At 37.9% G+C, this 25,787-nt stretch overlaps 1 long non-coding RNA gene across 1 annotated transcript; it reads left to right on the top strand.

Moving 5' to 3' along the window:
• The first annotated feature begins 10,209 nt into the window (after positions 1-10,209).
• Positions 10,210-11,862, top strand: LOC107310521. Its single transcript, XR_004306085.1, has 3 exons — positions 10,210-10,339; positions 10,695-10,739; positions 11,780-11,862. It is a non-coding gene; the product is annotated as an uncharacterized LOC107310521 (long non-coding RNA).
• The last annotated feature ends 13,925 nt before the right edge of the window (positions 11,863-25,787 follow it).

The following is a 25,787-nucleotide window of genomic DNA, read 5'->3' as shown; positions in this document are numbered from 1 at the left end:
CTGGGGAATAATTAAACTTAGTGCATCTGAATATAGGGAGCTTTCATCTTTTTCACCAGAAAGGAGGAAAAATGAGGTTACTAAATGGAGTTATTGCCACATAAAACATTTCTATACCAGAAGGAAGGGAGGAAAGAAAAAGAAGGAAGAAAGAAAGAAGGAAATAAATGAAAGGAAAGAAACAATGGAAGTAATTGATCAGAACTTTAACTGGTGCCATTTCAGGTGACTCCACTGAGATAGCTCAATTGATATATGAGCTTTAAGGTAAAAAAGCCTATTAGACCATTCTAGTCTGACCTGCATAATGCAGGAGATAAAATTCCATCTAGTAACTCCTGTTGAGATGATAGATCTCTTGATTTACTCAAGATGAGGATTTGGCTCCTCGCTTTTTGAAAGATCAGTAGAATTTCACTGAGGGAGGTAGAGTTTCAAGACAGGGCTGGGGTATTTTATTCAGTATTCACAAAAATATTTACAATTTTGATCTGTGATGTCTGTGAAGATGTCAATAGCCCATGCTGGCCTCTCATGGCAAAGGTTCACTCTAAAAGTGAGAGGGGCACTGTATCAAAGGAAATGAAAACCTTTTTGGAATCCCAAACTGACAGTGATGAATGTCTATGTGACAGGTGTCATAGCAGCTGTCTTTGTTACTGAATATAAAGAAAGATCATACTTGAGGCAGGTTTCTGACTTTTAAGGGAATTTTTACTGTCACCTTTTAGTAAGACATCAAAAACAAGAAATGAAGAAGAATCTTAGTCATCTATAGAAACAGATATATAGGTGACTTGAGCATGAGGTGTGGACACAAAAGCAGAACAAAGATATATAGCATTTACCAAGTAGCCCTCTACAAAATATTTTTTTCCCCAGTGATAGAATTTTCTGAGTTTGAGATCAGTCTCTTTTATTATTTTTCTCCACACTGGAATAAAATAAAATGAAAATAAAATAAAATAAAATAAAATAAAATAAAATAAAATAAAATAAAATAAAATAAAATAAAATAAAATAAAATAAAATAAAATAAAATAAAGCAGAAAGTACTACTGGCTTGAGATAAATGTGTGCTTGGTTTTTAAATAGACATAATGAATGTGGTTGGGTTAATATTGCAACATTTGTGGTAGAAGTGAAAATTCATTGATTCACCTCAGTGAATTGGTAGTGGAAGGAGATATTAGAGCGCAAGTGAGAAACCTGCTTATTCAAATTGTGTTAGTTCTGCTACAGCAGTGAAGTTACTACAGTCATTATAACTAAATTTAAGAACAGTATACTCATGTTTTTGGAAGGGAAAAATTGCTGGAATGGACTTGAAAAAGAGGTTAGAAAGAAGAAGCAAACAGCAAGAATGGATGACCTTAGATTCTAGTAGGTGCTGTGCACTTCTGGGTTGTCCATCAAGAACAAAAGCTGCTGCAAGCAGAGTTGCCAAATATCTTGGCAAAGCCGAAGATAATCTTGATTCTTTTTTTTACTAAAATGCCCCAGCAGCCCAGTGAAAGTATATAAGTAAGTTCTCATTTGTACTGTAAGCCAACCATAACACACTGAACAATTTTAATTGAGCACACTGAAACCAATCCACAGGTTACAATGGGAGCACACAGGAATCTGTCCAAAGTGTTGTCTCCTCCAGCTGGCGATGTCGTGGGGAAATGATGCTGGAGTTATAAGACACCTTGATCAGTCTGAAGCCAAAAAAAACCCTGTCAGCCATGACAGTCATACTCAGTGTATTAGAAATGGAATCAACACCTCCCAGTACCGAGAAGAATACCCTGATCTTCCAGCTATTGGATTTGGACAACGATTCTGCTACCCTGCAGAGGCATTTGTCAGATGATCCTGACCTAAAGCCAGTTTCCCACAAAATATGATGAATTTTGCACTGCGTTCACCAAGAAAATGCAGAGACATTCCTATTCTGGCCAGTTCATTTAATGTTTGAACTTACTTTGCAATTCCAGTGAATAATTATTGTCTAGGAACTTTTTCATAAGCAACTTATTGAAAGTCCTGAAAAGGCAGGGGGACAGATTGTCCATTTGTAAAAGTCAGCCTTGGTCCTTGGGTAACATGGAACTGTGCTGATTTAGATTAGCTGGAAATTTAGCATGACACATCTTGATAGGTTGTGACAAGTCAAATATCTAATTCTGATGCTTCACTGAATAAAGTGCCTTAGAACGAAACCTCCAGATGCAAAGTATTATCTGGATGTTCACTTTCCTGCAATATCCAGCCACATCTATTTAGATATGACAGTAAGCAAGCTGAAAAGGCAAGCACTTTTAGTAATTTCATTTAAAATGCTCGTGTATCTAAATCACTAAATTTGAAGCCTTCGTACAATTAGGTCATATTACAAGACGCTGGGAGAAAAGGTAAAAATTGATGTGGGCAAGATTATTTAAAACCTGGGACACAGATAAGTACCTCTAACTAATTGGATTACTCTTTTTGTCCAGTATTTCAGTAATGTAAAGAGAGAAGTCATTTCTGTAATAAAAGTTGCATAGAGCTCAACAGCCATCTCCTGAGTAACAAGCAGCTTTGAAAACTAAAAGTAAGCATTCTTAGAACTTTCACAATCTGCTCCACTGTATCCCTGCCTTACTCTTCATTTGAAGGGGATGTATCGCTGTGTGCCTACAATTGATTCTATTCACACTGCAAATGATCATGAAATCACTGTAGTTACAGGACTGTTCTCTACACTGTGCTTATTGCTGGAGGCAGTTTTAATTCTGATTTCAAGGTGGTGGTGAAGAAAGAAGGGTTATACATAGCATCTCCTATACTTGAGCCCATGCCATCCCTGCAATAATGGAACAGGTGTTATGTTCAATAACATATGTGCAGCACGTATGTGATCTGGAGTTCTCCACTGGTCAAGTATCATAGTCAAAATGAGTAATTTTACTCCAGGAATAAAGGAAAGGAAAATCTTTCTGCATTACTCCTTCTGGAGCTCACATTAAGCCCATGGAGTTTCATCAAGGGCAGATCATGTCTGACAGATCTGGTGATATATGATGGAGTGACAGCATTGGTAAACAAAGGAAGAGAAACTGATGTCATATACCCAGTGACTTCTACAAGGCCTCTGACATGGTCTCACATCACATTCTTATCTCCAAATTGAAGAGACATTGTTTGAAAGGTAGATAGTAGAGTGGATAAGGAATTGGTTGAAAGCAGAGAGCTGTTTAACTCAGCCTTATTGTACTTAGCAACTCTACTTTGGCTGTATAATGGTGCCTAGCTCTAGGCATCCACAGTATAGAAAAATTTATGTTTTCTTTAAACACTGTAAAAAAGTCAGAGTAACAGTTCTAGCCAATCCCTCTCATCCACCTGTCTACTGAGCATTTAACGTGGTCTGAAAGTTAACCACTATTAGGAAGAAGGAGACCTAGGGGAGCAATACTGCACTGGCAAGGTGATAAACTACTGGCAGTATAATCAGACTGTTAAAGCACAAAATTGAGAATGTGGAAATACAAGTTCTCATCTTGAATTGATGTGCAGCTTTGGGAAAATAATTTCAACCCTCCTTTCAGTTTACTAGCTAATAAACAGAGAACAGTAAGTTATTCCGAGGATGCTGTGATGTCTAATTAATTTTAGTCAAACAAGATTTTTAAAGACTGACCACATTGAGCATAATTTTCTAATACTACTAGCAAAAGCAAAAGATAAATCCATTAGGTATGAGGTGTCTCTTGGGAGGCACAGGTTGAACACCTATATTCTTCTGCAAACTTCTTATACACAAGTCCAAACTCTCCAGTATATTTGGGTTCTTAAATAATCAGCTTTAACTGGAATTCGGAAACTTGACACCCCTGTGAATCTGAGTATCCTCTTCAAAATCAAAGTTCCTCTGTATGTACCTTCTTCATAGTGTTCCTGTGGCAGGTTAAAACCCAAGACATTTTCTAACAAAATAAATTCTGTGTACTCCTTATATGTCAGTATACTGCCTTCATATCTGGTTCAATATTCAAAAGATTTGGTTTTATGCAAACATTCTTAACCTTTGTGAGTCAACAGAACAAATCAGCAGCAAAATGATGAGACAATTAAGATAGAAACAGTCATACGCAAAATGTTTAAATTACATATCTGGGCTGGCAGGGGGGAGGGGGGGGGAGAGGGGGAAGAAAGAAGAAAAGGAAAAAAGAAAAATAGTTGTTTTCACTATTGCTGCTTTCTGTTTGCATGTTTGAGTTTGGGAGACTATATGGACATCAGAAATGTTCACTTCGTTATAATTAAAATTAAGATGCTGTGGGATGAAGAAAATCCACATGAACTGTAGGGTTTCTAAATATGTACAGAACAGATTTTCACATTTTCTGCTTTGAGATACAATCTTCACAGTTCTTTACAAGAGTTCTGTATTCATTGTCATATCCTCATTATCACCTGTTTTTGCCTTATCTGCCCATTAGACTGTGTACTCTGCCCAAAGCCTTTAGACAGCTCCCTGGCCAGCTCAAAAGGTTAATGAAAGAATTTTTTTATGTTTCTAAAGCCACATAGTGCTGTTTTTCTGTTCTGTCTACATTTCAGTGAAATAGTTTTAGTTCTAGGGATGATTGTAGTGGTAGAATACACTTCTTCAAACAATTTAAAAGCTTGAAGTATAGGAAATAAACTCAGAAAGTCTCTTATTTGAGCTGTAGGCTAGTACAAATTTTTGCATATAGGTGTGTTAATTGGCTCAGTCAGACTAATGGGTATTGCTACACTGATAGCTTACCTTCAGTCGTACTTACTCATCATTAGAAAGCTAGAGCATATTTTCAAAATGACACTTGAGAAGCCATTGCTGTTAAATTAGACCTCCAAGTAGCAGAAGGAGCATTAAAGTCTTACAGAAGATGCAGATTGTATCTGTGCCATAGACAAAAACAGACAGATGTGTGTTGAGAGGGCCCTTTTTTTTTTTTCTTTTCTTTTTTTTCCTTCTGAAAATGCCATGGAAATAATTTAACTAAATTAAGGACTAGCTTAAACTATGGACTGAATCTTTAAAAGATGGAAGGAAATATACATATTTTACTAGTACCATCTATAGTAATCTCTGAGTTTCTGATTTCAAGTGGGAGTTTCTATACGGGTGTTAAAACAAAAGATTCGCTGTTCAACTATATATATTTGGCAACCATCTTTCTTTTCCATCTCATTTAGAATAGATTTCTCTTTATTCACCCTCTTACACTGAGCATCATATTTTGAATTTTATTAACACAAATTTTCCCGAAGGTCATTCAGCCCTGATTCAATGACTGTCTGAGACACAGTCACTACTGCTGCAGTGATGTGCCCCAGTGCTCTTTATTTGTTCCCCACTGTTATTTCTCATTTTATCATTATCCTTCCCTTGAAGCATTAAACAAATATTTAACTTCCGGTATTTTCTCGGTGCACTGGGTGATCAAGTCACCTTTCAGCAAACCAGACTCCAGTCTTGTTACGCGTGTGATTTTTTGCAAGTTGTTGTGTCACTGTTTTGTGGCTAGTTTTTGCATGCAGTCCAGCTTCCAAGTATCCCTCAAATAACACAAACACTCAGAATAAAAAAAATAATTCATTATGAATACAACCAATACTGTAGGCAGATATGATTCAGTTCCATGTACTACTTTACCCTGTCTATACTTACTTGTGATCTGTACACAATAAAAGGTTGGTTAGCTCCAGCCATCGCTGCTTACAGCATCCCATCTTCAGGTAGCTTTTATCAGAGTCCTCCAACCTCACAGTGAAATGAGAAGCAAGGCATAAATTTCTTCTTTCTGCCTCTAAAATTCTAATGTGTGTGTGTCCAGATGGGATAAAGGCATCCTATTAGAGAACCAAAACCTAAATTTGTTTTTTTCTATTTATTTACTTGCATTAATCCTTCTATATTATATTAGCATAATTGCAATTAATTTGTAGTCTCAATGTATTGATCTTTGCACCAAAACTTTCACTAGAGGAAAGAACAGGTTCATTTGCAGCTGCAGCTTTCTCTTCCCTGCTGCTTCACAACAATATTAAATAGAGTCCTTATGCCACCCTCATTACATAAGTTTTTCAGGTGGCTGCTAATCACCCTTTAGCTGTGAAGAAACAGGCTTCAGAAGAAAGGTCACTGTGAGATTTTCTTTCGTTGTTGGTTTTGTTGGTCTTAATTCCTCGCCACCGGTGACTTTAAGGCAAAGCTCAGATTTAAAATTTAATTATGCTTTTTACTACAGAGGTAAGAATTTCCATGTTTTAGAGTAGAATTTCTCTTCTGCTGCTCCATGAAAGCTTCAGGTATTAAAAGTAAAACTGCAATTCTGCCTCTATTTATCAGTTAGTCACTCTGCTTTTAGTTGTGCGGCACAGCTGCTTTATGGTCAGATGGTGATCTGTGCTGCCTCCTTCTGCTCTCATTCCAAAGAGCACCATGTTTTATTCCAGAAGTCCCAGTCTACCAAGTGATGCAGCTCAGTTTCCATCACTGTCATCATCACAATTTATGGCTCTTTCAGAGGCAGATGAATTTTCTCACACTGAACTGTTCAGTCAGTCTGAATTCAAAGCCTGCCTTCCTCCACAGCAACGCACTCCTAAGGGACCAAAAGCAAAAGATAGATATCGAGTTGTGAATGGATACATGGAGCCAGAAGAAAGAATCAACATAAGAAACATGGGGCTACTTCTTGGTTGTCAAGGGATGCAGATTGGGGAGTGAATTATAAAAGCCATTTCTGTCCTAAGTCCTACTTCCATATGGGCTTTGCTGCCATAGTGAAGATCTTATCACCAAAACTTCTCCTAATTTGCAGTTCTTTAACCACTCACCACAGAATCAGTGAGTCATTGAATGATTCAAGATGGGGGAAAAGTCATCCTGGCTAACGCTCCTCTCAGAGCAGTGCTGACTTCTGAGCTAAGTTGCTAAGAATTTTGTCCAAACAGTTTAAGTATCTCCAAGGAAACAAATTCCTCAAATTTCTCTTTGTCTTCTACTTTTTTTTTGTTTTACTTTTTTCTTCTTTTTCTTCCTACTTTTATTCTTTTTTTTATTATTTTTTTTTTTTACTTCTCTTTATTTTTACTTTTTTCATTTTCTTTTTTCCCCTTTTATCTTTTTTATGTCTAATCAGACATTGCTGAAACTTTCGTTCATTGCCTCTGGGCTTTTTTTTTTTATGTGAATCCCTCACAAGATTTTGGCTTCATCTATTCAGTAACCACTCTCATATAGGGGGGGAAAAAAAACAACAATTAGATCCTCTTCTGTTATCCGAGCTGTAGAAGCTCAGCTCCCCTAATCTCTTTCCCTACATTGTGTTCACCAGGCTCTTACCCATCCTGGTGGCCATCTACTGGGTCCTCTCCAGTTTGTCATTTTCTTTCATGTAGTGAGTATGGAGCAAATCTGTATTACTTACATGCAGTTTATCAGTTAATCTTCCGCTCCATCTGCAAAACTGCTCCCTATACAGGCAACCCCTAGCAGAATTGTTGTCATTTGGGATAAAAAGACCCTGGTAGATACAGTATGAGTTGTTCAACTAGAACAAAATCCAAAACCTCAAAGTTTTTCCTTGCTTACTGCTAGAGTATAATTAAAGTATTTTTAGGTATACAGTATGTTAAGCATACAAGATATCCTCTACGGATTTAAAAGTTTAAGCCAAAGACAAAGTATATAATTTGTCCTCGTAGGATTAATTTTGAAGAGCAGCTATATTTTCCTAATATTGATTCCATTAGTACTAATCTTTATGTAATGCTTGGAGATCCATGGATAGAACCTAGAATTATTACTGTGGTCTTAAAATCCAATTTTCAGAAAAGCTTATTCCTCTAAAATCAGAAGTATTAGGTCTGTGAAATAAGCAGAAATAATTTTCATCTTGATTTCCTGAGTAGCTCTATTGAAATCAATCACTGTGACTACTTGCATGCTTAAGAAAAGAAACACCCTAGTGCTCTGCTGAAGAGAAGCTAAATTACCAATAAGCACAGTTTAGATGCTCAACACACTAATGCAGCACTAAATCCAGTAGAGTTCACTCCAGGGGAAGAAAGTCTTTTCTCATTATCACCAAAATTACACATATCCCCTGGGAGATAAGTTCTGGTCCTGAGCTGACTTTAAACAAATACTCATTATTTTATATTAGGACTTAAAATAAATGAGACTTCAGTGGAAATATATCTTCAGATAATATAACCCATGACTGCAGATTTCCTTAGGCATCATACTCTACTTCAGTTATAGGAATGGCTGTGCAGAACAAAACTTTTTTTAAAATGTGTGTGCGTATTCATCTACACACATTATGTTTTTTTTAAGAATAGAAAATGAAGTAAATCTTTTAAGTCTATGTTGGGCTTAGGCTTAGAACTTCTTGAACAACTTCTTCTGATAGTAAGCTTTACCAAAAGTAAAAATGGTACTAGCATCGGCAACTTAAGATCTGAAGCACTAATAATACTGTATGCATGTTAGATTTCTAACCTTGTCAGGCTGCACATTGGACACATCCAATCTAGCTAGGGAAACACAGAATCAAAGACTCACAGAATAATTTGGGTTGGAAGGTACTTTAAAGGTCATCTAGTCTAACCCCCTGCTGTGGGTATTCAGAATGATGAACATATAGTTACACAAAAAATGGGTTTTGGTTCATAAGATTTTCCTTGAATGCGTCAATTACTACATAAATCAAAATTTCAAATACACTAGAAAAATACTTGTTCCAAAGCATTTTCACTGGGTTTAGTACAAGTATCTGATTTTGCTTTGACAGTTGTTTGTTAATGTTACTGTATTGACATAATAAATTTAATCTTTAAAAACAAAACAAGGCTAGTTTCAACCCCTAAAAATGAAAAATACTGGAAAAAATGCAAAATGTAAGCCATCTGAAACATGGGAATTCTTCTAGTATAATTCCAACCTCTCCCAACAAAACAGTTTTTGTTTTACCATAATAATTATAAACTCATAAGAAAATTTCTCCCATTTGCTGATCTCTGTTCATTTTGAGTCAGAAGAGAGGCTTGATTTTCTTCATATTTTGACTATGTTGGTCAGATCCATTTGGGATAGACCAGACCACAAGAGACCTATGTGGAGAATGTTTCTTTTAGTATATTTTCTGCAACACGCAAGAGGATGCTCAGCTGTGTGGGGAGGATATTAACTATTGAGTGTGTACACGTGAACTGTAAACCAAATTACAAATTTCCTGTAAAAAACAGTTCAGAAAGTAGTGCAGTCTAGGCTGTACCCTAGCCACCAGCAGCAGATAAGGACTTTTCCTTGACAATTTGAACATGCCCTCTAATGCAGACTATGTGAATGAGGTAATTTTACTCATAAGGCTCTTTAAAAAAAAAAATAAATAAATAAAATTAACTTCTCTACCAGATGAAAATACATTTAAAAAAGTATAAAAAATTAAAATTATTATGCTACACCTTCTATGAAAAATTCAGAATAATGATTCAGTGAGGGCTGTGAATTTAAGAGTATGAATCTTTCAGTCAAAATAAAGTCATTCAGCAGGCCATCATCTAAGATTCCCTCTTTAAAGCTTCACAAATGTCTTTAGAACTTAAGGATCAAAAGCAATTGTACTATCTCCGTGTTAAAGAAAAGTAAAGCAATTTAGTCTTAGATGTTTCATTTTGTACTTCCTTTCTTCCTGCCTGTGGGCATGATAGGAGCTTTCCAAGTTGCATGCAGTACTTAAGAGGGCTGGGCTGGTTCTTATCTATCCTGGGAGCCAGAACAAGGAAGTCCTTCTCTTTTTGAGACTTTTGTGAAACTTCTACTCTTTTGAGAGTTTTTGTGCTGTGGATAATAACAAATAGAATTGTTTAATTGGATGGGACCTTAAAGATCATCTACTTCCTACCCCACATCCAGTCTACACGCCAAAAAAAAAAAAAAAAAAAAGTAGGCTCCTGTAATATATATGCACAAGTGAAGATGCACTCACTTTACTCTTGATTTTCCACGTGCACTCACATCAAATTATGCTCAGTTACCATATTGACTTGAGGCAACTTGTATGAAAATGAGGCTCTGCACTGCTATCATTCCACAGTGGTATTGCTTTCACCCAAGAAACATCCAATACTTTTAAGATTTACTTCAAATTGTCCTGTCTATTTCACAGCAGAGAGGAATAAAATCATGCTGAAGTTCTTTCACCATCATGAAAACAAGATCCTGGTGGAGGAATGGGCAAATCAACCTAATCCATTTAAAATAAATTTTGAGCTTTTCCACAACAAATGCCAGTCTTCTTTCTTCCAGGTAAGACAATGAACGTTTATTTTAGTTGTGAGTAATTTTATTCAAAAATTTCACATATAAAGCTGAAAAATCTCTCTTCCCCTAGGCAACAGTTGTCTTAAGGACTGATACCAGTTTTCTTGCCTAGCTGATGTTAGCAATAGATTTTTTTCTGCAGCAACATCATAATTTCCATGGTGGTTCATTTTCCTATGCCAGATTCAATGATGTTTAAATTGGTTGTTAAATAGGAAACACTTTTGAGATAAGAGACTGAATTTAAATCAAATCTTTTGAAAAGCGTAATGGTTTTATGACTATTAAGTCTTTTACTTATGTCCTAATCTGTGAAATGAGACTATTTATCTCTATTCAGGTCCTCCATTCAAGAGTTAATGATGTAGATGGTGAATCTATGCAGGTCTGAGGGTTTTTTTTTGTTGTTGTTTAAAAAAAAGGAAAAAAAAAGGGGGGGAAGTGAAAAAAGGGGAAGGGAAGGGAGGGAAGGGAAGGGAAGGGAAGGGAAGGGAAGGGAAGGGAGGGAAGGGAAGGGAAGGGAAGGGAAGGGAAGGGAAGGGAAGGGAAGGGAAGGGAAGGGAAGGGAAGGGAAGGGAAGGGAAGGGAAGGGAAGGGAAGGGAAGGGAAGGGAAGGGAAGGGAAGGGAAGGGAAGGGAGGGAAGGAAGGGAAGGGAAGGGAAGGGTAAGGAAGAAGGAAGGGAAGGGAAAATGCGGGATTTCAGCTCCTTCCCATCTTAGATGTCAATCAAAAATTCTGAAGAACTAAATATTACATTCAAAAGCATACTTACTGTGCCCATTCAGCACCAAAAGCATCTATAGATGTACTCACAGCTGACCTTTTGCCATCTTTATAACTGCACTGCAGAATGTGATTAACACAGGGCAAAATCTGGTCTGCATAAAAAAACGTAATCAGAAGTGTTGCTGTAGATCCACAAGAGTTCAAAAATTGCCAAATATTATGATTTTCTCATTAAGATTGCACTATTTTTGCATAAGAGAATCTCTCAAGAACCAGAGGTTGATGAGAGTCTTTCAGCTTTTTGGTTTATACATGCAGTTCACACAAGTTTTGGTAAAACTTTAAAAAGTGAATCCTACAGAGCACCAAAACCAGGTAAAATTAACATTCCCTGGGGACTTTCAACAAAAAAATCACCACAGCCTTAAGGCTTTTCAGCCAATATCATGCCAACTTAGAACCTGGCAGTAGAGAATACATTCTGTATGTAAAAAAATATTCCGTTTTATCTGAAATAAGTGGAAAGTTGGGATGATTTGTTCTGTTCATAAGTAACTATATTTCAGTGCACCATGTGCATGGAGGTTTGTAAACAAGGCTGCAAGGTGATTAAATAAAAACACAGCAAAAGGCAATTTGGGTAATTTAATTTGAAGACTGCTTTGCAAGTAATATTCAGCACATTCCCTCCAATTCAGCTCAGCAGTTCTTAAGCAGCATTCAAAGACCCCACAACTCTAATGGAAGGCAGTAACTCAAGAACTGAGCTAATGCTAACAAGGTCAGTACTTTTGCTGTACTCTAAGAAAGAGAATCTCTGTCCTTTGGAGATGTTTTTATCCATTTCTGTGGAAGCAGGACTTTTGCAGCATGAGAGGATGTGCTGCTGGCATGTTTATTCGTTTAGGCAAAGGTCTGCTTTCTGTAGAAACAGAGCCATTGATCTTATGCATATTAACACAGTGTAGGCACAGCCATGGATAGAAGTGGCTTTTCTTTTTCCCTTGGCCATGTGCTAAGTACTACTCATATGGAATGCTGCTGGCTGAGAATCGCTTCTGTTGTTTAAAAGCAAAGTATCCACAAGCAGGAGGATTTCTCAAATACTGAATTATCTGTCAGTGAGGCTATGGCAGGAGAAGAAGCTCTTCATGAATATCACAGTAATTTCAGTTAATTGTATTCTGAGCCCCTTTCCACATCAAACCTCTGGAAAACAAACAAACAGTCAAAAAGAAACAACAGCCAAAACAGCCAATGTGGAACCCAGCATTCCCTTAAATAGCTTTCTCTTTTGATTGAAGATGCCACAAGTGAAAATATTATATTCATGAAAATCTTCCTAACCCTATTTAGTCCTCCTACCAGATACGGTGAGGAAGAGATCTTCCTTAGAAATGGGCATGGCCTTTGCATCTTCTGCATTGTTGGAGAGTAATTGGTACACTGAGACTTTCTTACACAGAGACCCCACAAACATCTGGGAAAGTTACAGGATCATCTAAATAAAATGCACGAGCACTGCTGGTGGCTAATAAAACACCAAACATGCAAACAGCGTTGATACATGGCAGCATTAAATTGCAAACGCATGCTGCAGTAAAGGGCATGCAGCCACTAATAAATGTAAAGTATTAATATTGGCTCTTCAATAAATAAAGCCACAAATCATGCCAAGGCTTACTGTGAGTGCCACAGAGTGTATCAACAACTGCTGTATTCCCATTCAGGAAAACAACTGCGACAGTGACAAAAAACAGAGGCTGAAAAATATACTGAGATGAAATAACATTAATAATAAACTTGCTTCCACTTTAACAAAAGGTAGAAGGTCTTTGTCTGACTGGAAGGAGATATACTACGGGCTTCTGCCTTGACCCTGTTTTTTATCCTTTTAGTAGTAGTTTGTGGAATCATAGAATCATAGAATTGTTAAGGTTGGAAACATCAACAAGATCATCTAGTCCAAACATCAGCTGATGCCTGTGACCACTCTAGACCATATCCCTCAGTGCCACATCTACACTTTTTTGAAAGCCTCCAGGAATGGTGACTCCACTGCTTCTCCGGGCAGCATGTTCCAATACCTCACCATGTTTAAGCACTGCCTACCAGTTCTTTCTGTATACCAGGTTTTTCTGTCAGTTCTTTCCACTTTTCAGCCACTTTGAAAAGGGAAGTGTTTATTTCTAAAAAAAAAGACAACAAAAGCACCTATCCCCCAGGCACTGTGGACACCCCGGAGATGGGTAGGAGCAGAGCAGCTGGCTGAGTTCCAGTGCAAATTGTTCCCCAGCAGAACCCTCTGCTCAAACCTGTTAATTGTGCAGACTTTAAGAGAAATCTGGGGTTTGGACCTGATGCTGCCAAAGTCAAAGGAGACATCGTGTGCAAGAGCAGGCTCTGTGGGACAGGGGCTAAGAAAGAAAACCGGAGGAGAAAACAAAGAGTTTCAGTCAAATAGTGCTTCTGAAAAATGGGGCTTCATCTTTACTACAGAGCCCAGCAGCAAGTTTAATTAAATACACTTATTTACTTACTGAAAATCCTGTTCCATTAACATAAAGAGAGTGGAGAGCATCAGAGCGTGACAACCCATAGGGCACTGGGGAGAATCTGTTTTGAATTTTGTACATCAATCAAGTGGTTCATATACAACTGATGGCTGCCCAAACGGAGTCTGGTGATTTTTACACCAGGGTACACTACTAAAAACTTCTCATTAATAGATAATCAGCTTCTACCGATCAACTCCTCGGCTGCATTCCAAAGCATCTGTTTCTCCTGTTTTGTGATTCAGAGCTGCTGAGTGTGATGATAGCAGTTATGTGTTATCTCTTTACTCATTAACCTTATTAAATGATCTCACCCTCAGCGGTGCATTATTTTATTTTAAAGATGATAAGTTTACTGAATGTAAGTGAAAAATACTTTAGACCTCTAACTTTCCCATTATTTCATTATGTTTCTGCTAACAATGTAACAGAAAAAGCCATTCAAAGAAAACAATATATTTAAAGAAAGAAATATTGAGAAAAATTACTATTTTTTTCTCTTTTTTTAAAATTACTATTTTTTTCTCTTTTTTTTTCATTTTTTTTCTTTTTTTTTTTTCTTCTAAATTTAGTAGTTAATCACTAGACTTTTAGATTTCAAGGGATTTCAGTGGGACTTTTTTCTTTCTAATATTACACAATAAGATGAATGGGAAATTAGTAGGTGAAAAATAGATTACAGGCATAGCATTTTTTTTTTCCTTAAGGCATGTAAACATTTATCATTTGTTTTTCAGAGAGATAGTCTAAGAGTTGCTTTAAGCCTTTTTCCACTGCATGGTTATATACTTCAAAATACAGAGGTGTTTTTTTGTTGTTGTTGTTTGTTTGTTTTTGCTAGCTGTTTCTGTGAGCATATGGTAGCTTCCAGTTGTGTATTACTTTACTGCACCTGAAGCTATTTATGGTCAGAGCACTCATGTAACATCTATATATTGTTTATGTATTTCAGTGTGGAGGTAAAGTAGCTAGGAGCTCATCACATCTCAATCAGGTTTGCCAGCACTGTTTTCTGATGTGTTATTCTTGGCCTCTATTAAACCTGACACAATGATAAGTGGAAAGAAGAGAGGGGACTAAATAAATAAATTGAAAGTAAGCTTTGGGAAAAGCTTTCAGACCAGTTTGTTGTAGCTTTAATTTGTTTCTTTGAAAGTCTTAGCGACTAAAAACCTAACCTTCAGCTGACATCCAAATTACAGCCCCAGAGGTACCCCGTGCAGGGCTTTGAAAAGCTCGTATACCCTTTCAACCCACTCTGCTTTTCCAGTTTGCTTTATCTCAGTGGATTAGGCATCACCCCTAAAAATGTTATTTGTTCAACAAGACCTGCAGAGCTCAGAAGCAATTCAGGATCTCCAAGGTGTATTCAACCAAGGAGAAGTGGTGGTGCTGTCAGTGGTCTCCTTTGGTTGTACCACTGGCTACAGTGAACTTCTTCTGACCAAGCTGTGGTCTTTGGCCCATTTCCCAGGATGCTGGCCTAAATGGCAGCTTGCCTCTCTGTGAGATACCATCCCCTGAATGTGTTTGCCCTTGCTTTGAGGGAAAGCATCCAGAGCCAGCTCATGCAGGTAATAGTTCTGTCTGGGCTTCTCTCTGTTCTGATGTATTTGTGCTCACACAAATCCATCAGAGGATGTATGGGAGCTAGATTCCTCCTTATTGATACCTTAAGTTCCTCAGCGTTTAACTAAGCTCATTTCATTTGCAGAAGTCAAAGAATTACACAGCAGTAACACCAGGTCAATAGGGAGCCCAGAGCTGTGGGGTTTTGAGAGATGTAGATAGCACACAGTCCTACTTTTCTATCAACTATGATTTCTGAGAAAGTAATGCAATAGGAACAATTGCAAATACTGTATTATGTCAATACTCATTATTGGTGGTCTTGTGTGAATAAAATCCCTGCTAATAGCAATAGGATGTGAGGTAATGGCACCAGGGGAGGTTCAGGTTGGATATTAGGAAAAATTTCTTCTCAGAAAGAGTAGTGAGGTGTTGGCACAGGCTTCCCAGAGAGGTGATGGAAGTCATCATCCCTGGAGATGTTCAGGAAACTTGGGGATGTGAAACTGAAGAATATGGTTAATGGGCATGGTGGAGATGGGTTGATGGTTACACTAGATGATCTTAGTGGTCTTTTCTGACCTTACTGATTCTATGATTCCATGAAATCTGTACTGGGACTCACATCTTTATCTGCCAATGGCTAGGATATGCTAAGTCCAATACAGCCTGGGGCTGAGGACATCATCTTTAGCTTTCCTTAAGGACTGTTCAGGACCCTGAGAGCTTCTGTTTTCCAGCTGCTGTGCTCTCAGATATGTTTCTGCACTGCAGCTTCTACCTTTCATTTTTCATGTAGTTGGCCTTTGTTTCAAATTCCTAGAGAGAAACATGAAAATGAAATTTACATAACAGATTTATAATCAGTCAACAAAAAGACTTTCTCCTTAGTAGTTTAAACAAACACTTAAAACATCTCTTTCTGAACAATCAACCTAAAATACAGAGCAATCTTACAAACACCCTCTAGAGGCTCTGTGCACCATTTCAAGTTCTGGGTCTTGCTCCCACAGCCACTTATGGAATAAATTCTATGTAAGTGAATTAATTTAATGCATTTTGCAAGGTTCTCTTGTCAGGCAAAAAAAATTATACATTCTTTAGTTTATTTATCTACTTATCAGCAAGAAGACTAATCTTTGTCAGCACAAATGGATGCTTTCTCTGCATATTCTGTGCAGAGAAAACTGCAACTATACCACTGGATATAAACCCAATTGCTCTAAGCTCAGTAGCTTTGGTCACCATTAATGAGCTAAACTTCAGTTTTGCTGGCTCAACTTTATGGAAGCTAATGGAGTTAGGGCAGACCCTAGATATTCCTTACCTGGAAGGTCATGGTATTCAGCACTTTTACGGTTGATTTTCTTCATACATGGGATATTAACAACATAATTTACTATGGGATTTCCAGTGATAAATGATACATGCAAAATGCAGGATTAAATATATCAATGACCGGCATAATAAGATATTAAAAAAAGAACAGAATTTATCCTGGGATATCTTTTTACACTACTAAAGAAATCACAGAATCAAAGAATCACAGAATGACCCAGGTTGGAAGGGACCGCAACCCCCCTGCCTGGCAGGGCCACCAAACTTCCATGTTTACTAGGTCAGGTTGTCCAGGGCCCTATCCAACCTGGTCTTGAACACCTCCAGGGACAGGGCATCCACAGCCTCCCTGGGCAGCCTGTTCCAGAACCTCACCACTCTCCTAGTAAAGAACTTCCCCTGACATCCAACCTAAATCTTCCCTCTTTCAACTTAAAACCATTTCCCTTTGTCCTGCTATTATCGGCCCTTTCAAAGAGTTTACTCTCCTCCTGGTTGTAGGTTCCCTTCAGGTACAGAAAGGCTGCAATGAGGTCACGTTGGCTGAACACTAATATTAGTTTCACACCTACCTGTATTTCCACAAAGATAAGCACAGAATCATAGAACCATAGAATCATTTGAGTTGGAAGGGATCCTTAATGTCCATCTAGTCCAACTCCCCTGTAATGAACAGGGTCACATCCAGTTCAATTAAGTTGCCCAGAGCCCCATACAGACTGACCTTGAATGTTTACAAGGAAGGGGCATCACCACCTCTCTGAGTAATCTGTTCCAGTGCCTCATCATCCTTACTGTAAATAATTTCTTGCTTACTATATCTTAATCTTAATATCTTGCTTAAATACCTTCTTTTTTAGTTTGAAGCCATTTCCTGTTGTCCTATGACAACAGACCCTGCTAAAGAGACCCCTAAAGCAGACCTCGTCTACTGACATTGTGCTGGTATAGTATAAGACCAGGAGAGATTCATATGCTCAGAAGCTGGGAACTGTCTGGGCTGTTTCACTGCATCAGACCTACAGGGCACTGGATGCAGACTCCAGTGTGGGGAGGAGCAAGCACTGAGGTCAGGCGAAACTTTTTCAGATATCACATAATGACTTACACAAATAACTTCAGAGGTACAGAGGTGCTCGTACATCTTCATCTAAGGCAGTCTACTCTGGACTCAAAATTTCACTGAGATTCATTGCTTGTTTTGCCCTTCTGTGCCAAAGCTATTTTATGAAAACAAGATTTAAGCTCTTAAATCATAGAGACAATTCCCATGATTTTATTTGCAATGGAAGTAAAGAAATGAACAACAAAAAATCACCTGGACGACAGGAGAATCGGGTTATGTTTAAGCCTCATTCTATTGAAATCTCATTACTTCTTTTTGAGGCCAGTTTATTATCATGAAGACTGATGCTGAATAAATATCCCCTCCTAAACACTCAATGAGATACTCTTTGATTCATCTATATAGCTATTTTTAGAATCAGAACAAAAATTTGCCTTTGCCTTTCCTGATAGATTAATTGAAATTAATATGAGTACAATTAAAATTAACTAATTGATCTAAGACCAAATCTTTAAATGTGTGCCACAGTGGGCAGCCAGGCATAGCAACACAGTCAGTGTTCTGACAGTGTCAGCTTTAATCAGCATCGGGCAGCTCAAACCTCTGGAGGGTTTACTAGGCACCTTCTCTCATTAGCCCTTTCCTAAGAAAAATAGCTCATCCTCAAATCAATAAGAATATTTGATTGAAATATAAATACCCCAAATGGAAAAACCAACTTCAAAGAGCACTGTCTTCACACCACAAACAGATCTCAGGAAAGTCCTGTTAGTTTCTGCCACATTTTTTGGTGAGGTTCAAAAGAGCTTTTTTCCTTTCTGTTCCGGTGGGAGGATGTGTTATCCACCCTTTAGATTGGTATTAATGAATGGTATTAATGACAATGGTTTGTGCCCTCTTTTTCCATCCTTCACTTGTCTAGGACTGTGCTTTTTTGGTATTAAATGGCTACAAGAAGTAAACGGTACGCAATCCTGTATTATAGATCTTCCAGTAATGTATTCTTTATTAACTACCTTGAATTTTAAAGCATGGCTTCTTTTTATTCCACAGTCAGGCCTACTATAAACTACCAGTGTAGACAGAATTCTCCATACAGATTTGAGGAAGGGAGGAAGGCCTTCGGTACAAGCTCAAAAATTTTACTGCCCATCTCCTCTTTTCCTACTAGTCCTGTTCCTGGTGCTAGATGCTAACACAGCTGGAATGACAATATGGACCTCTCCACAATTCCTTTATAGGAATAGAGCATGCACTGGCACATTTCTTTAGTTCTTACCATAATGGTAATAAGCTTTCCTGCAACCATAATGCATTGCTTTTCTTTGTCAGCACACTGGGAATAAAACCTAATCAGTGTTGTTTAAATGCCATTACAGTGAATCAACTGTCATTGTTTTCTTTTTGGAAAGTAGTTGTATAAATTCATAATTGTTCTGATCATTGGGTTCCCTCTGTTAATATCATCCACTGTGCTGCTTTCTATCAGCAACTTAACAAGACTCATTGAAGTACTCCTCCTTTCCCCCACCCTTGTCATTCCCATACAAACCATATGGCAGGGTGGGTGAATTCAGTTATAGGCCTTCATCAGTGATGGCATCAGGCTTCTAATTTGCCACTGAGGTGAGCAGGAGTTGAGATACCTAAAGCTAGGACATCTGTACTAAGAATCAATGCAGTTGGAGAGGCAGAGGCATAAGGTTGTAGGATATGCTTAGACTGCCTGAGATACCAGCACGGGGATGGTAGATATGGCAAAAGAATTATGAGAGGCCTGTCTCCTTTTGGGGTGGTAAATAGAGATCTGAGAGAAGAAGAATACCTCAATTCATACAAAATGCTTATCAGTGGAGAGCAGAATTGAATTCCTTGTCAATACAACATGCAGTGGTTCAGCTTAATCTCAGGTTGGTTGCATAACAAAGGTATCCAGAGCTATCTGACATGTTGTTATCTGAGGCAGCCCTATGAGGCTAACAAATACTGCTTAAGTTGGCACTTGAACACCTATATCGAGTGAGCCAGATTGAGCTCCTGCTGCTTCCTGAAGAGTGTGCTGAATGCTCCATTAACTATATTGATTAGATCTTCATGGTTTTTCTCTCTATTACTTGTTTTTCAGGTTCTCTCTATGTACTCAATAACATTCATGTTCAAGTTGACCTTTTGAACTATATTGTTTGAGGAGATTCATAGCTAGAAAAAAACAATTCTGCTCTTCTCTGCCCTGCTTAGTCTATATATTATCTACCAGGAATAAAACCTGATCAGGAATGTTTAAGTGCTACTAAAGTAAATCAAATAGCATAGCTTGCCTTCTAGAGAATAGCTATGCAATGAAATAAGAGGCATGTAATTACCTAAAAATGGTATCTATGTGAAAAGAAGTGATTTAAGGTATGCCCAGTTATAAATCCATTGTGCTGGTTGCCAAGTAGTTCACTCATTCCACAGAAGCTTGAAATATGAAAAATTATTAACTGCAGGAGTTGCTCTTTTAAAACATCCCCCACAGGATCCCAGTCCTCATTTATCAGAAGCCTGCAATTGAGCAATTGTGGTAGTAGTGCTCTTTGCAGTAAATAAGCAGTAGACACACACACACACAAAAAGAAATTCATGCTCTGCACTATATAAAGAAAGGAGAATAGCCTCCACCAGGTCACTTCAGTGCTTTCCCTTAAGAGTTAAATTTGTTATTCTTCTGCCAAGGTAGTCAGTAAATGGAAAAATGCAAATTTAAATGAAATGAAAATTTAAAGAAAAAGAAATGGTGAGTGTGAAGCAGATACAGTCTTTGATATATCTGTCTCTTTGTAAAGGATCAACAATGCTCACTTTTCTCTGAATAGGCAGAAATGAATGACAGGATGCAGCTCTTTTGCTCACAATTTCCAAACCTACATCTTACACTCCCTAAAAGCTCTATCTTGCTGTTTCTCCTCAGGGATGTACTCACAAATATATCTCTAGTTTTCTGCAGATTTTCTCCTCTACAGCTTCTCTCGTTTTCTCATATCATTATGGTACATGATCTTCATGTGGTTCCCTCCAGTTAGCTCCAGTGAAGGCTAAATAATACTTGTTTGCTTTCAATATGTCTATCCAGGTCTTCCAAACTAAGATTAATTCAATGGCAGGTGCAAACTCCTCATAATACAGCACAATTTTCACTAAGATTACAGCTACATGTTGATTATATCATCTCCCTTCCAATGCAGCACACAACATTAAAACTGAACCTTTTATTACTTAAAATTATGCAAACAGACACATGCATAAGAGCAAAAAATATGCTATCTTTTTGTGGTTTTTTTTTTCATCTTCATCAGAGTTTTAGACCTATTCCAGGCCATCACAATCAAATAGTGTCCAAAATTTGTTAAGTTAGGCCCCCACAAAATAAAAGCAGTCTAATTCTACAATGTAGCAATGGACTCTAGGGAGGCATGGAGAAACCTCACTTTCTTCTGTCAGGCTTTTCACCTTCACATAAAAACTGATTATTACCACAACAAGCCACTCCATCAAACCCTTTGCCAGCCCAGCAGTGTGAGATGCGGAAGGCATTTCTGTCATTCTTACATCTCTTCCACACATCTACATGAGACAGAGTGGTGGTAAGACTGTCTTATCAGCCAGTGTGCTGATAAGTACTGAGAGTATCTCAGGCAGTAAAAAGGTTCTGTAAGCAACAGCTTAGATGTTTCCAATTTTTCAGATATGAAAAATGAACATTTCATTGGGACTTTGTGACTCTAGTGATATTCTAGCAACAAATTGTTTGGATGTCATAGTCATAATATGTGGTTGCTATGTAGAAAATGAGAGGGTAAGTATGTGTTGTGGTTTAAGCTGGCAGGTAGCTCAGCACCATGCAGTCATTCACTCACTCCCCACCTTCCCTGTGGGATGGAGGAAGAGCTGTACAAAGTACAAAGTAGAACATGTGAGTTGAAATAAAAACTATTTACTAAGACAGAAAAAAAGAAGAGGAAAATAGGATGTTTCAGTTATGTATGTGCTTATATATTCAAAACAAGTGATGCACAATTAATTGCTCACCACCCACCAACTGATGCCCAGCCAGTCCCCAAGCAGCTCCAGCCCACCAAACCAACTCCCCACTGTTTTCAGTTTTTATTTGGTGAGGGTTTTGGTTTGGTTTTGGTGGGCTGTTGTTGTTCAACAACAGATGATGCCTTTGGCATCCCTTTGGCCAGTGTAGCTCAGCTGTCCTGGTTCTGCCCCCACCCAGTTGTTTGGGCCCCTACAGCCCCCCTCACTGGCAGGACAGTACAAGAAACTTAAAAACTGAAATTTCCTTGGCTCTGTGCTGCACTGCTCAGCAACAACTGAAACACTGCTGTTATCAGTATTGTTTTTCTCCTAAAGCCAAAACATGGCATCATGCAAGACACCACGAAGGAAAAATCAGCTCTGTTCCAGCTGAAACCACGACACTATGATTCATCTTTTAATGACTGTGGTGTGTATTAGTCATTAGAAAAATGCAGAACTCCAACAGCGATTGAGATCTGTCCTCTCCAAGCCAGTCAAATAGAGAATGTCTTTCTCTACAAGTGGTCATTCAAGAAATCTTAAAACTCATTTTGTGAATAAAGGCAAACCATGGAGCACCAGGGACTCACTACTATGTATCCAGGGGGGAAAAAATATACAGCAATAAAAGAAAGTATTAAATACCATCAAAAGTTCTCCTTTAGTGAGAGATTCAAAAGCTGTCTGGGTGTAGCCCTGGGAGCCCTGCTCTGGGCGTTCCTCCATGAACAGGTGCTGAGCCAGATGGACCGAGAGGTCCCTGCCAGCCTTAGCAATTTGGGATTCTGTGGATAAACAAACAAACAAACAAACAAAAATATAAACACATCACAAATAGTTCATGAGGACACTAGAACAAAAAACTGTTCCTATAGTAGAACAGTGCTCACATGTTCTAGCGCTGTAATTAATCTTGCCTATAATTGAATACTTGGGAGAAAAAAGTGTGGAAATATCCTATAAAAGCATCTTAAATGGAATCACAGATCTATTTCAGACATCAGCTTTATCATTTTGCAAGAAAAAAAAGTGCTTATAAGACTCACTTTTCTTTAGAGATCTGAATACTACTTCAGAACTCAACTATGCAGAAAAAAATAATTATTGAGAGAGCGCCGCAAGGCTTTTTTGAAGGTAATGAATTAGATCAAATTTGAAGAGAAGGTCAGTAAATGCAGGGCTTTCTGAAATCTCACATATCTTTCTCTATAAAAATAGTAGAAACCCTTTAATATCATTTGGGTTGTCATTTCCTGTGAGCTTTTGACCTGCTAGAGCAGGCAGGGAGAATTTGGTATCTCTTTATTAATGCTTGGGATTTGTACGAGGAGATTTCCACACTTGACATTTTTTTGTAAGACCATTCATTTTCTAAGATTCCCTATCGCATACAAAAGTGCTGCCCTCTTTTTTTGTTAAACATAGCTAAGCATGACTGTGTCAACAGATGAAGAATTACTTCTGATTTACATCTCAGCTGAAAAAAAAAAAAAGAAAAAAAAAAATATCTTTGCAAGAAACAAGTAAAAAATCCTGCACTGCTTCTTTACTGAATAGCCAGCTTCAGTGTGCTCTTGCTTTCTGTTGATTTGAACGGAACATGCTGTATTCCTGCACTTTTCATTTTGTAAACAGCAGCACTAATAAAAAGAATTTTAAACATATTTTAAGATATTTTACACCAGAGAGTATGGCTTTGCTTTGAAAAAATAAGGCATGATATAGTTCTGTGTTTGCTGTTACTCAATGATTCCCAGATCAAACACGTTGGATTTATAAATATTGTACAACTCTCCATGCAAACTCTTCTTTGAGTCTGAGAGCTCACACTAAGATTTTCCTTTCTTGTGCATCTTTGCCAGCAGTAATGATTCAAGAGAACATACTGCATCCTTGGTAGTGTCTTACCTGAAAAATGCAAAATGGTGCAGCAGTTCTTGAGCAAGTGGATTCTGAGGAGATAAGTCATTTTATATGACTCTGCACAGCAGTTTGGGTTTGGAACTACTTTTCTATTCAACTCAGGGTTCAGGCAGGCACAGCACCATACCCAAGATGACAAAGCCTTCATGATCCTTTTTGTGAGTTGATATCCACAACATCAAACATCGCTGGTGCACCTGAGTTAATGTATTGCTTCTTCCTGGGTCTCCACTGCTTTAGAGAGAGAGGTGAAATAAAAACCTGCAGGGCTTAGAGAAGCAGAGTCTGAAGCAACTTGCACCACCCAACCTGGGAAGACAGTTTGATTTCCCAGAGCTGATACACTTAGCCATGTAGATGTCACTTCCAGGCCACAGGGTTTCCAGTTAAGTTAAGCAGATATGATTGGAGAAGGGAACTGGAAATTTAAAGGTAGTTATATGACGGTACATTCTATATGTTTTTAAAAAGGTTATCTACTATCTAAAAGAAAATAGACAGTTTATATGAAATAATCACCGACTTCCAGCTATTATGAGCAAAACTGCTAATTTGAAAGGTAATCCTCCACCTTCAAAGATCATTAGTTAGAAGAAAAAACACTGTTGGGTTCTTTTGTTTGTTTTCTTTTGATTTGTGGATTTTTCATTTTTGTTGGGGAACAGAGGAGTGGGTTTAGGTGGGTTTTGTTGTTTGGGGTTTCTTTGTTCTTTTTTGTATTCATCAGAATCTCATCATATGTGCAGAGCAAAGAATTAATTACCATGTGAAGAGCAAAAGGAGAATTTTGAGGCCAGTATCTGGAGAAAACAGCTGTTAACCTCATTAGCCTTTGACAATCTTAGAACTAATGACACTGTGTGGTCTATCTCATCTTTTTCTGTGGTTCAATTTTCATTTCACAAGACAATTCATACCAGTACATGAAAAATAAGTGCAAGAACTATTTCTCACAAAGTTCCTTTCCTTCTTAGAGTTACAGATAGGCACTGATGTCAATATTGCATCAGCACAGACTGAGGACTGAAAAATAGAAACTGTTCTCCCTCAAAATGCAGGTGATGTGAGCAGTCCAGTAAAGAACATAGTCTTTATCACGCTAATCACATTCCCAAGACGTTATCAGGACTTTCTCAAACTCTCAGTAAAGAAAAATAAAACCTGGAGTTACTTAATCTTTGAGGGGCACTGAAATTCAAGAGGAATAATAAATACAGAAGAATTCTTCCTAGAGAAGCTTAGGGATTTATCTACGTAACTTCCATTAATATATATTTGATAGGAGCTGAGCAGTAAATCCCTATGCACTGTGCAGAATGTTTGCAACAGGGTGCTGAAACAAATATTTATGTTTGAATATACTTTCCCTCTTTGGATTCTAAATATGATATTTGTTTTCTCTGGCTTTTCCATTTCCAGTAGGATCTTGAATCTTGAAGAGTCCCAACAGAACCTGGGGAATCTCTCCACTGATGCATTGCTGCCCACTCTGAAGTGGATTATCTGTGACTGGCAGAGAGATTTTGATCATCCTGTGATCCAGACCTTTAAGAGTTGCCTTAGCTCTGTGATCATTGTAGAATTAATAGATAACTAGATTAGACAAATAGAAAACAGAAGACACAAATAAAAAGAAGTACTCAGCTCAGTTTTTCAAACATTTGCTTTGGTCTCCACCCTATCAGGACAAGATCTGCACTATGTACCAATGCAACAATGCTGATGTCAAAGGAATGGCACTGATCAATATTGGCTTCAAAAGAGCAAGAAGGAATCAGGTAATATGGCTGTGTTTAAACCCATCATAACAATGTATGAAGGGGGAAAGAAAAAAAAACTAAAATCAGATATCCACACAGATCTTAACAAAGTTTGAGAGCTCTCTCAGCACAGCTCACATCCTCCCGCTCTGCTATTAGACAGAACATAAAATTTGTCTAGTCGCAATGACAGTCTCAATGACCTCGAAGAGATAGGCTTTTGAATTATCTGGGAAAGCCTCTGTACAGTGGCATTAAACTTAAATTTATGGATATGCTACTTAAAATCTGAATGTAGCGAGCTCATTTTTACAAACACTGAAAAGGAGAAGATCATTTATTTGCATAATTAAACAGCCAGTGGTGTCATTAAGTTAACTTACTTCCTTTGCTTGTTTCTGGCAGGTTGTCTATCTTCCCTCTACTTTGG

This window comes from Coturnix japonica, chromosome 2 (genome assembly GCF_001577835.2).
Source record: "Coturnix japonica isolate 7356 chromosome 2, Coturnix japonica 2.1, whole genome shotgun sequence".
In the NCBI taxonomy this organism is placed as follows: domain Eukaryota; kingdom Metazoa; phylum Chordata; class Aves; order Galliformes; family Phasianidae; genus Coturnix; species Coturnix japonica.
This window is presented reverse-complemented; position numbering and strand designations above follow the sequence as displayed.